This window comes from Carlito syrichta, unplaced genomic scaffold (genome assembly GCF_000164805.1).
Source record: "Carlito syrichta isolate Samal-C Ts95f unplaced genomic scaffold, Tarsius_syrichta-2.0.1 Scaffold308995, whole genome shotgun sequence".
NCBI classification, from domain to species: domain Eukaryota; kingdom Metazoa; phylum Chordata; class Mammalia; order Primates; family Tarsiidae; genus Carlito; species Carlito syrichta.
In genome coordinates, this window is record NW_007253091.1 from 221424 (window position 1) to 232342 (window position 10919).

At 36.3% G+C, this 10919-nt stretch overlaps 1 pseudogene; it reads right to left on the reverse strand.

Annotated features, from left to right (window-relative positions):
* Positions 1-9007: 9007 nt before the first annotated feature.
* On the reverse strand, positions 9008-9990 carry LOC103268935 (annotated as a pseudogene).
* Between the last annotated feature and the right edge of the window lie 929 nt (positions 9991-10919).

A 10919-nucleotide genomic window follows, 5' to 3' on the forward strand; every position in this document is an offset into this window, starting at 1 on the left:
TAATTAGGGCAGAGTCAACCTATACAACATATGTTAAATTCAAATAATAAGAGGTACAAGAGCTTAGAAATTGCTTGAGCTCCATTGGTTTGAATCTCAGGTCCACCACTCTCTAACTGTACATTCTCAGGCAATTATAAACCTTTTATAACTTTCTATGACTTGTTTTTATTAACTATATGATGGAAATAATAAGATACATTAGTCAGTTTTCACTAGGTTATTATGTAATAAATAACCTCCAAATCTTAGTGGCTCCAGAAGCAAAAGTTTATGTCTTGTTCATGTTACATATTAGCTTTGCTTTATGTGTGGTTATGCATGACATGGATTTTTCTTTCTTATAGCCAGGCTAAAGAATAACCCATAAATTGGAAATGTTATAATCACAGCACAGGGAGAAAGTCAAATGGTTAAGTTTGATGTTAACGGGTGTTCTTTTTCAGAGAGAGCAGCAAATAATTGGGAATAATAAATCATCGAATCTACCACATAAGATAACATATTTTATAAGATTATTTTTAGGATTAGAAAAATAAACTGTTATAAAACGCTTAACCTAGCTTAGCATTTCCTCAATTACTATGTAGCTCATGAAGACAGTTTACCTTGAGTTAAGTAGTTCTTTCCTAGTTCCCTACCTCTTGCATAGCTATGAAAATTTGGCTACATGGAACAGACAGCAGGGTTGTTCTGGGCAACAATGTGTGGTGTCCCATGCAGAGCCAGACATCTTTAAGAGATGAGTAATTAATTATGTTACACTAGAACTTTTCTTTCAACACTACTGCATTTTTTATTTGCACACATATAAAGCCAAAATAAAGTGTGACATATTCACTAAGAAAATCTCATAGTCATAAAGGTATACTTGATTTTTTCTTTCCTGCTTAGAACCACCCTGCCCCCAGACCCATAAAATATTATTCTTAGAGAAATAATCTGATCTTATTTGGGGCTTCTAGATTTTAGCGATGTTTTTCTCATTTCGATAATGACCTACTCAAGTCTCTTTACTCTCTTTGACCTGTCATCTTCTTACTTCTACTTGTATTCCCTTATGTGTCAATTAATATTTCCCTTTTCTTCTTTAGTACTCTCTTCAGATATTTGTTAACACTAGGCTCTACTTAATCTAAACATAAGTAGGTCTTCTCCTCAACCCTGATAAGTTAGAGTTCTAATTATGCCAGTGTTTTTCCACTACCAAAGGCTAATTGTAGATATATCTGGGAAAGTAAAAGGTTGAATTACAGGTTTAGTGATATTATATCAGAGAAAGAAAAAAAAAGATCTCCTCTCAGGTCATAGGTTGTGTAGGTCTTTGTGCACAAAATTCAGTATAGACAGTCAAGTATACGTACATTGCCATTCCCAGAATTACTAAAATTCATTACGCTGAACAGTACTCTCCTATTCTATACCTTTTACTGTCACTAATACTGTTACTACTAACCTGAGTCTACTTCCTGTGCCAGCACATTCTAAGCATCTACCTTCTCCCTGAACCAGCCATCCTGTCCTATTCTACATGTTCTGCCTGTCCCAGCTTTCCCTGGCTGAGATACCATACTCTATTCTTCCTTTTCACAAATAATTAGAAAGTTTGAGTTTTATAAGAAGAATGTGGAGAATAAAATTCCAGAACATTTCAACATTTAAGGAGCAGATGAAGACAGAATAGATCAGCAATTAATCTGAAAAGGAACTGTTCCATAAAAGCTGCTATGAAAGAGAATGTAAAGAATTACAAAGTAGAGGACATTTTAGCGTGGTCAGGTCAACTATCTCCAAAATAACACTGTAAAAAATTGTTTAAAACAATAAATTCAGGACTCTGGAAATGAACAGAAGGCAGACAAGAGATGGAGAAGTGTTTATTCTTGGAAAAACAGCTACCTCCTCAAATAAGAACAATGAGAATCTGTGGTCCTCTTGACTAGGTCAGTCCTACTACTCCCATATCTACGCTCCACCACAATGAAAGCAGTAGTTTTGCCACTGTGGGGACATCTGGGAAACCAAGAAATTTTGCTGAGAAAGTGGGCATATTTGTTTTGAGGAGCAGGATAGGATCAGTGAGTGACAGATATGTCAGCTGAAAATGGTGAATTTGATAGAAACAAATAGAAAAATGTACATCTTGTGGCCCTGGCTGGGAAAATGGCAGACTGACCAGAAATTTAACAAGAGACTCTGTAAATGAAAGAGTCACAGAAAGGCTGGGCAAGCATCCTACATCTCTTACTGATTGAGAAAATGCATGTATTGCAAGAAATACTGGATAAAACCTAGCATCACACCTAAGGGAGCTAGAAAGCTGAAATCATCTAAATCCTAACTTCAGTAAAAAAAAAAAAAATCCAGATCCTAAGATAAAATCATGATTACAAGACATAGAAGACAAAATATCATAGAAAGGATCAGCAAGACAAAAAGCTGGTTCTTTGAGAAGATGAATAAGACTGATGAACCCCTGGCCAGATTGGCTTTTTAAAAAGAGAGAAAGAAAGTCCAAATAAAGACAATTAGAAAAGAAAAAGGTGAAGACACAAATGACCCTGAGAAAATTCAAAAGATTATCAGAGATTACTATGAACACCTATAGGAAATAAACTTGAAACCTTAAGGAAATGGAATACTTTCTGGTATCACATATCCTCTCAAGGTTGATACAAGAAGAAATTGAACTACTAAACAGACCAATGACAATCCAGGAGACCGACTCAGTCCCCACCAAAACAAGACTCCTCACCAAAACAAGACCCAGACCAGATGGCTTCCCAGCTGAATTCTACAAGACATACAAGGAAGAACTGATACCAATATTACTGAAACTGTTCCAGACAATCAAGAGTGAGGGAATTCTTTCCAATTCATTTTATGGAGCTACCATAATACTGATACCCAAACCTGGCAAAGACCCAACTAGGAAAGAGAATTACAGGCCAATCTCTTTGATGAACATTGATGCAGAAATTCTTAACAAGATTCTAGCAAATTGGATCCAACAATTCAAAGGATTATCCACCATAACCAGGTGGGCTTTGTTCCCAGGATGCAGATCTGTTTCAACATTTGCAAGGCCATAAATGTAATTCAGCACATTAACAGATGCAAAAACAAGAACCACATGATTATATCATTAGATGCAGAAAAAGCATTTGACAAAATCCAGCATCCCTTCTTTATAAAAACTCTTGAACACTTAGGCATAAAAGGAACATTCCTCAAAACAGTAAGAGCCATCTATAATAAACCCACAGCCAACATTTTGCTCAATGGGCAGAAATTGGAGCATTCCCCTAAGAGCTAGAACAAGACAAGGATGCCCACTCTCACCCTTCTTGTTCAACATAGTGCTAGAAGTCCTAGCCAGAGCAATCAGACAAGAGAAGGAAATCAGGTATATCCAACTAGGAAAAGAGGAAGCTAAGCTATCCCTCTTTGTGGATGATATGATTCTATACCTTGAAAATCCTAGGGAGTCTGTCAAAAGCCTCCTTGCCCTGATAAATGACTTTAGTAAGTCTCAGGATACAAAATCAGTGTGCTAAAGACAATTGCCTTCCTATATACCAGAAACATCAGGTGGAGAACCAAATAAAAAGTATGATCCCATTCACAATAGCCACCAAAAAAAATGAAATACCTTGGCATCTACCTAACCAGAGAAGTGAAAGACCTGTACAATGAGAACTACAAAACACTGCTCAAAGACATCAAGGATGACACAAACAAATGGAAAAACATTTCATGCTCTTGGGTTGTAAGAATCAATATTATCACTGAACTTGGTGGCTCAGCCTGTAATCCCGCGCTTTGGGAGGCTGAAGTGAGTGGATTGCCTGAGCCCACAGGTTCGAGACCCACCTGGGCATATACATTCTTCCCAAGCACACATGAGAAATTCTTTAGTGTATGAAATATTCTAAGATAAAACAAGTCTCTACAAATTGAAAAGAATTGACCTCATGCAATGTTTGTTTTCAGGTCACAATGGAATCAAATTAGAAATTAACATCATAATAAAATTTAGTAAATCTCAAGTGTTTGCAGAATTAAATAACATACTTCTAAGTAACCCATAGGTGGGGGGAAAAAAAATCACTAGGGGAGTCAGAAAACATTTTTAACTAAATAGGAATTAAAATACAACACATAAAAGGTTTTCATAATGCAGCTAAAACAGTGCTTAGACGAAAATTTAAAACAGTAAATGGTTAATTAGAATAAAAGAACTAAAAGCAATAATTAAGCTTCCATCTTTAGAAGCTAGAAAAAAAATCACAAATCAAAACCAAAGTAAGAAGAAGAATTTTACAAAATATATTAGAAATGAAAATCAATGAAACAAAAGGGAAATAAAAGAAAATCAAAGAAATCAAAAGTTCGTTATTTGAAAAGACAATTAATAAAATGTATTTGATAACTGCCAGTGAAGCTAGACAGAAGAAAGTAAGCTGCATGATTTCATTCACATAAAGTTTAAAAACAGGTAAAACTAGTCTACAGTGATAGAAGTAAGGGTAATGATTACCTTTCTGGATGAGAAGTATAGTGATTGAAAAGAAACAAGAAGGGAAACTTCTCAGGAGTCTGTAAATGTTTTATTTCTTGTTGTGGTTGGTGTGAGTTGTGGCTACATCGGTGTGCTCATGTTTTTAAAATTCATGGAGTTGTACATGTATGAACCGTGCACTTTTCGGCAGGAATGTTATACTTTAATATATATTTTGTTAAAATTACAAACCACAGTAGTTTTAAAGAAGAAGAAACACAATTAAAGAGAGAAGCAAATAACTGGAAAAAAGTGTGCATAAGTGTTATACGACATGCAACAAGAAAATCAAAGAGATAGGAACATGAGAGTTAAACTCAAACTGGCTACTTGGAAGGCTGAGGCGGAAAGGATGGCCTGAGCCCAGCTTTTCGAGGCTGTGGTGGCTGGAGCATGCCACTGCACTCCAGCCTGGCGGCAGAGTAAGACTACAACTCAAAAACAAAAACAAAAACAAAAAAAAACACAAAGAAAAAAACTGACAAAAACTCCTATAACTAGTGCAGATATTGAATGAGTAGTTGTTTATCTGCCAACGACACAAATGCCAAGCCTAAACAGCTTTATAGCTGTGTTCCATCTACCTTAAGGATCAGAAAAGTTTAGTCTTATACAATTCTTCCAGAAAAAAGAGGGATGTTTTACACAAAATGGAAATTTGATATATGACATTGGAAGTAGGAGAAAGCAGCAGAGGAAAAAAATTAGACTCTCTGATAAATGTGCTGTAACAAATGGGAACCAAATTTATGAAGCAACAGAATTGAGCAGAGAAGGCTAAACAATCTCAGAACTAGAATTCATTGTTGTGTTAAGGTTTTCACCAAATCTAAGTGTGCTCATTGTCATTTTCTCAGTTTTTGTTATATTCCTATGCTAGAGACAGACTTTTGACACTTAAACATAAATCCAACAGATAGAGTGAGAAAATTGGTCTAATCATTGAGTCATTGCTGGAGTACCGCTCACTGTAGTTTTCATTGTTGAAACCTTCTTTTTCATGAAGGATCCTGGACTTGTTTAATTGTAACTCCCTGGGGGATGTTACATCTGTAATCCTGTACATTTAAGGCAGTTTGCCATTGTCTTAATGATTCTTCAGTTTCTTGTTTACCTTCTGTCTGTGGTTGGACTGATTCTCTTTCTGACACAGCCCTCTTATAATCACAGGTCAGGGTATCTTAGCTCTGGTAGAAATACTTGGACTGGTTTACATAAAATGTGTGCTTCCAATTAGAATAGTATAAGTTTTATAAGCAAACTGTACCCTTCATTGCCTTTAAAGAATACAAATAAGTAATAATTAAATAAGACGTACAGACCCTGATTTAAAGACTAATGAGACATGAAAGGATTATATTTGCATTTAAAATACATGACTTCACTCTTTGTAGAGAGGAAAACAAGAAAAGTAACTTGTTTTCATTCATGGGAGAAAAAAAGTCAGCTCTTCTATGACTGTGTTACATTTTTATTCAAACAAATGTATCTTAGCTATTTAAAGAATTATTATGTGTGTTGCTTGCAAATCAAACAGTTAAAAAAAAAAACAACCCAGAACGACCTGCCAGTTATTGCCCAGTGAATTTTAATTAAATTAGATTTCATCTCAGTTCATTTACCAGAAGATATACCATTTACACTTAAGCAAGATGAGCCAATATAAAATATAATATGAAAGAAGTTCATCACAAAACTCTGGTGGTCTTTGTTGGATGGAAGAACCACCCCAGATCTTCATAATATATATTGGGTCTACAATTCAGGTGAGGATATAATTTGATCAGTGCAATCTTTCAAAAAACACAGAGGAACTGCTCTTTGTGAGCCTGGCTGCTAAGCAAACAATCATTCTACTTCATAAAAGGGAGGTGACATAATTGATTACAGCCATCCTGAAGTTTATGGAGCCACTGTGTTTGCACAAAGGGCAGACATCTGAGCTCTGTTTTAAGTGAAACATCAGCTGGGCTTTGGAGAACCCAGAGGCAAATATGAGACATAGATATGCAGATTTAGGCACTAGGGCAGGCACTGCACTTCCTAGCACAAAAGCGGCAGAGCTCATTTCTTTCATCTCAACTGATGAGTCAGTAAATTGCTAAACTCTTTCAAGTTCACAATGCTTCTTGCACCCTTACTTTCTCCTTCATTTTTCTGCCATCACCCTAGATGAGGCCCTCATTACCTTTTCTTTGGAATATTGGTTTGGAATACAGTAATGGCCTTATTCCTGGCACTGCTGTCTCTATTCTTGATTCTAAACTGCCTTCTACACAACTGCTGTATTATCTTACTAAAGTTCATCTGACACGTCCTGAGTCTGTCATATCTGTCCCTCCAAGCTTCCCATGGTTTCCTTATGACTCTTTTTACTCTTTTGTGCCAAAGCCTTGCATTCTAAGCTCACCTCTTGCTATCCTATATTCCCCACAAACTGAATTATTTACAGGTGTAATGTACCTGGAATGTCCTTTTCTCTTATGTGATTCAAAAATCTCCTCTTCATCCTTGAAGACTCACTTCTTTGTCTATTTCTTTTCTGACAGACTCCAAAGCCCAGCCTAGCGTACCTCTCCATCTTTAAAGCTGACCGTATTATATACTAGTTATTTATCTATGTCTATTTCTGCTTCTAAAAGTGAGTACCTTGAATTCACAGGCTGCTTCATTCGCTGTTATCTTCAGTGCCTAGTACAATGCCTCTCAAATAATAAGGGCTTAATAAATGTTGCTCAATGAAGTTAAAATAATACTGAGTTTGGCATTTGTCTATTATTATTATTATTGCCTGGATCTGAAAATACTTCCTATGCAGGGTGAACTTCTTACCCCAAAAATCGGTATGGAAAATAGAAACTATCTTTATTAAAGTGAAAAATGGTCTTTCTTTCCCAGTTTACTTTGGAACCACAGTATAGCCTAGGACTCAGGTTTCACTAATCTGAGACTGATTCTGGGCCTCAAAAGAGAAAGAATTGCAGATAACCCTCTCTGTGAGCCATGGGTTATACGAGAGCTGGTTTTGAGGGCAGCAGTGGCAATGATGCCTGCTCCAGCTATATATAATCTGCCAGGACCAACACGCTGAGGTTGTTTTGTGGTGTGATTTGGATCATTGTATTGTCACCTCTAAGCCTGATCCTTCATCCTTCCCAGAGATTCTGTATAAAAGAACATAAACTTCTTTCCTATTATACTTGATATTGGCTCCCCTCTCTTAAAAGGTAAATGGACTTAAATTGGACAAAGTCAGTTCCTGTTTCTTGCCAAAAGATCCCTCATAGATACAGAAATCCTACTAATTTCTGCCTTGAAGACTTTGCTCAATTTGTTTGGAATGCCCACCTTTGCTTATAAGTTCTGAACTATCCTTAAAAACCAGTCCAGAAAGCCATTATCTCCATGTATTCACATCCATCTTGATTCTTCCAACTGGATGTCTCTCTCTCTCTCTCTCTCTCTCTAACACATTTGGCTTCTTTAATATGACTCATACAGTTTTATACTCTTAAATCTATTTTGAAAGCAAAGATTGGGTTTTACCAATCTCTGATAAATGTGTGCTAATAAGTTATCAACAACTGGCTCTCTGGAGGAGAAAATATCTATTAATATCTAAAATATCTACATATCTATAAATAGATATATATGTGCTTATATGTATACAATATCATAGATATATAAAAATTTGTAAATTGTATAGCTATACAGGATGTATATCACATAATTTAAAAACAATAAAAATATGATATCTTTGTTGGGAATTATATATTATGTATTAATTATCAGAAGATACTTGGATTTTTGCCAGATCCTTACATCCAAAACCAAATAATACTTAACAATCAGTGAACAAGTGTATTTCTCTCTTTTTCTTTTTGTTTTTGGTGAGAACACTTAAAATCTATTTTCTGAGTGATTTTCAAGACTATAATACACAGTTATCAACTATAGTCACCAGGTTGTACAATGAATCTTATGAACTTGCTCCACTTATCTAACTGAAATATTGTATCCTTTGATCACCTCTATTCCCACCTCTAATCATAATAATATTCGTTTTGCCTGTTCTAGAATTCTACATAATTGGAATCATCCAGTGTGTACTCTTGTGTTTGGCTTATTTCACTCAGAATAATGTTTGTGAGATTGAGCCATGGTTTTTGTGTATCAGTAGTTTGGTTTTGGTTGAGTTGTGTTACACCATTATGAATAAAACTACTAAAAATATTATTATAAAAGTCATAATCTGGAGATATGCTTTTCTTTCTCCGTTATAGTTATAGGAGTAGAATTTTTAAGTTATGTGACAGATTTATATTTAATGTTGTAAGAATCTGGATAATAGTTCCTCCAAGTGGTTGTAACTTTTTGGGTGGAATGGGTGCCACATTTCTTTATTTGAAGGATTGGTACAAATCAAAGTGGATGTTTTGGTGCAAACTATAGAAAAGGCAAAGAAAACCCCGACACACATGCACTGCCTTGGTGACCACGAAAGTCAGCCAGTGGCTATGGGGAAATCAGCCCAAGGTTTAGCGGTCATCACTCTTTCCTAGGGTGTGCTTGTCAAAGAGATACTCTGCCATTTCAGATTGGGGGTCTCCCTTCTTGGCCAAGTTGGTTATATAATCACACAATTCTTTGATGGATTTCCCCTGCTCATTCAGGTAATGAGTCTCAGTGAAGTCACACAAGTAGGGGTTGATTGTTTTTGTCAGTAGCCAGTTTGTGCAGTTCCAGTAGTGACTGATTCGCGGTTTTTTTCCCCAAGTGCAATGCACACTCCATGGCATTCAGCTTGTCCTCCCAGTCATCATGGGCTGGCTTTTCTTTCTTTCTTTCTTTCTTTCTCTTTCTTTCTTTCTTCCTTCCTTTCTTTCTTTCTTTCTTTATTCTCTTTCTTTCTCTTCCTTCCTTCCTTCCTTCCTTTCTTCTCTTTCTTTTTTCTTTCTTTCTTTCTTTCTTTCTTTCTTTCTTTCTTTCTCTCTTTCTCTCTTTCTCTCTTTCTCTCTTCCTCTCTTTCTCTCTTTCTCCCTCCCTCCCTCCCTCTCTCTCTCTCTCTCTCTCTTTCTTTTTTTCCAAAGCAGGATTTTTGAGAGAACAGAAATCTCCCACAGTGGGAGGGGACCCGAGAGGGTTGCCCAGGCTGGTTTCTTGATATTCTTAAGGAAGATGAGGAAGATGCGGCCATCGCATTAGTTCTACAGCTTCATCAGTTTTTCAGCATGCTCCCTCTCCTCCTGAGATTGGCAAAGAAAGTATTTGGCAAAGTTCTTCAAAGCCCTTTCACCGCGGTCAAAGTGGTAGGACATGGACAGGTAGAAGCAGGAGGCATGGAGCTCCAGGTTGATCCGGCGGTTGATGGTGGCCTTCGAGTCCCGGTGGTTCTTCTGGCACACCTGCCAGGTGGACAAGGTGGTCATGGCCACGGCTAAGGACGGACAGTGACGGTGGAGGCTTTGGGGCGGCTGGAGAGCTCGGTGAGGCGGTGGCAGAGGGCTGACTCGGTTCGGTCCAAGGGCTATTGAAGCCAGAAATCGCTGGCGACTCTCCGTGAAGGACGTCTGGTGGTCACTTTTTACATTCCCACCAACACTGAAAGTTTCAGTAGCAGCTATAGATCCTTGCTAACATTTGGTATTGTCAGGCTTTTTTTAATTTTAGTCTTCTAGTGATTGTAAATGGGTTTCACATTATAGTTATACTTTCCATTTTTCTAACGGTTAATGATGTTGAGCATCTTTTTTTCTGATTAGTGGCCACTCTTATATCTTCTTTGGTTCAATGTTTATTCGAGATTTTTGCTCATTTAAAAAATGTTTATTGTGGTAATTATATATAATACAGAATTTGTTAGCTTAATCATTTAAGCATGAAATTTATAGGCATTAATTACATTCACAGTATTGTGCAACAATCACTATTTCTAAAATCTTTTTTATGAACTCAAACTAAAACTCTAATCATTATGCAATAACATCCCATCCTGTGCTTCTTGCAGCCTCTAGTAACCTCTACTATACATCTGTCTCTATGAATTTGCCTATTCTAGATATTTCATATAAATGTAGATATTTGCCTATTCTAGATATTTCATATATAATATTTGTCATTTTGTGTCTGACTTATTTCACATTGTGTCTTGCTTATTTCTGGATGTTTTCAAGGTTTATCTGTCATAGGGTTTATTAGAACTTCATTCTTTTTCAGGTTAAATAATATTCTATTTTATGCATATATGATATTTTTTTATCCATTCATTTGTAGATGGACTGGGCTGTTTTTACATTTCAGCTATTGTGAATAGTTGTGCAGTGAAAATTTTTTATACAAGTATCTGTTCAAGTTTTTG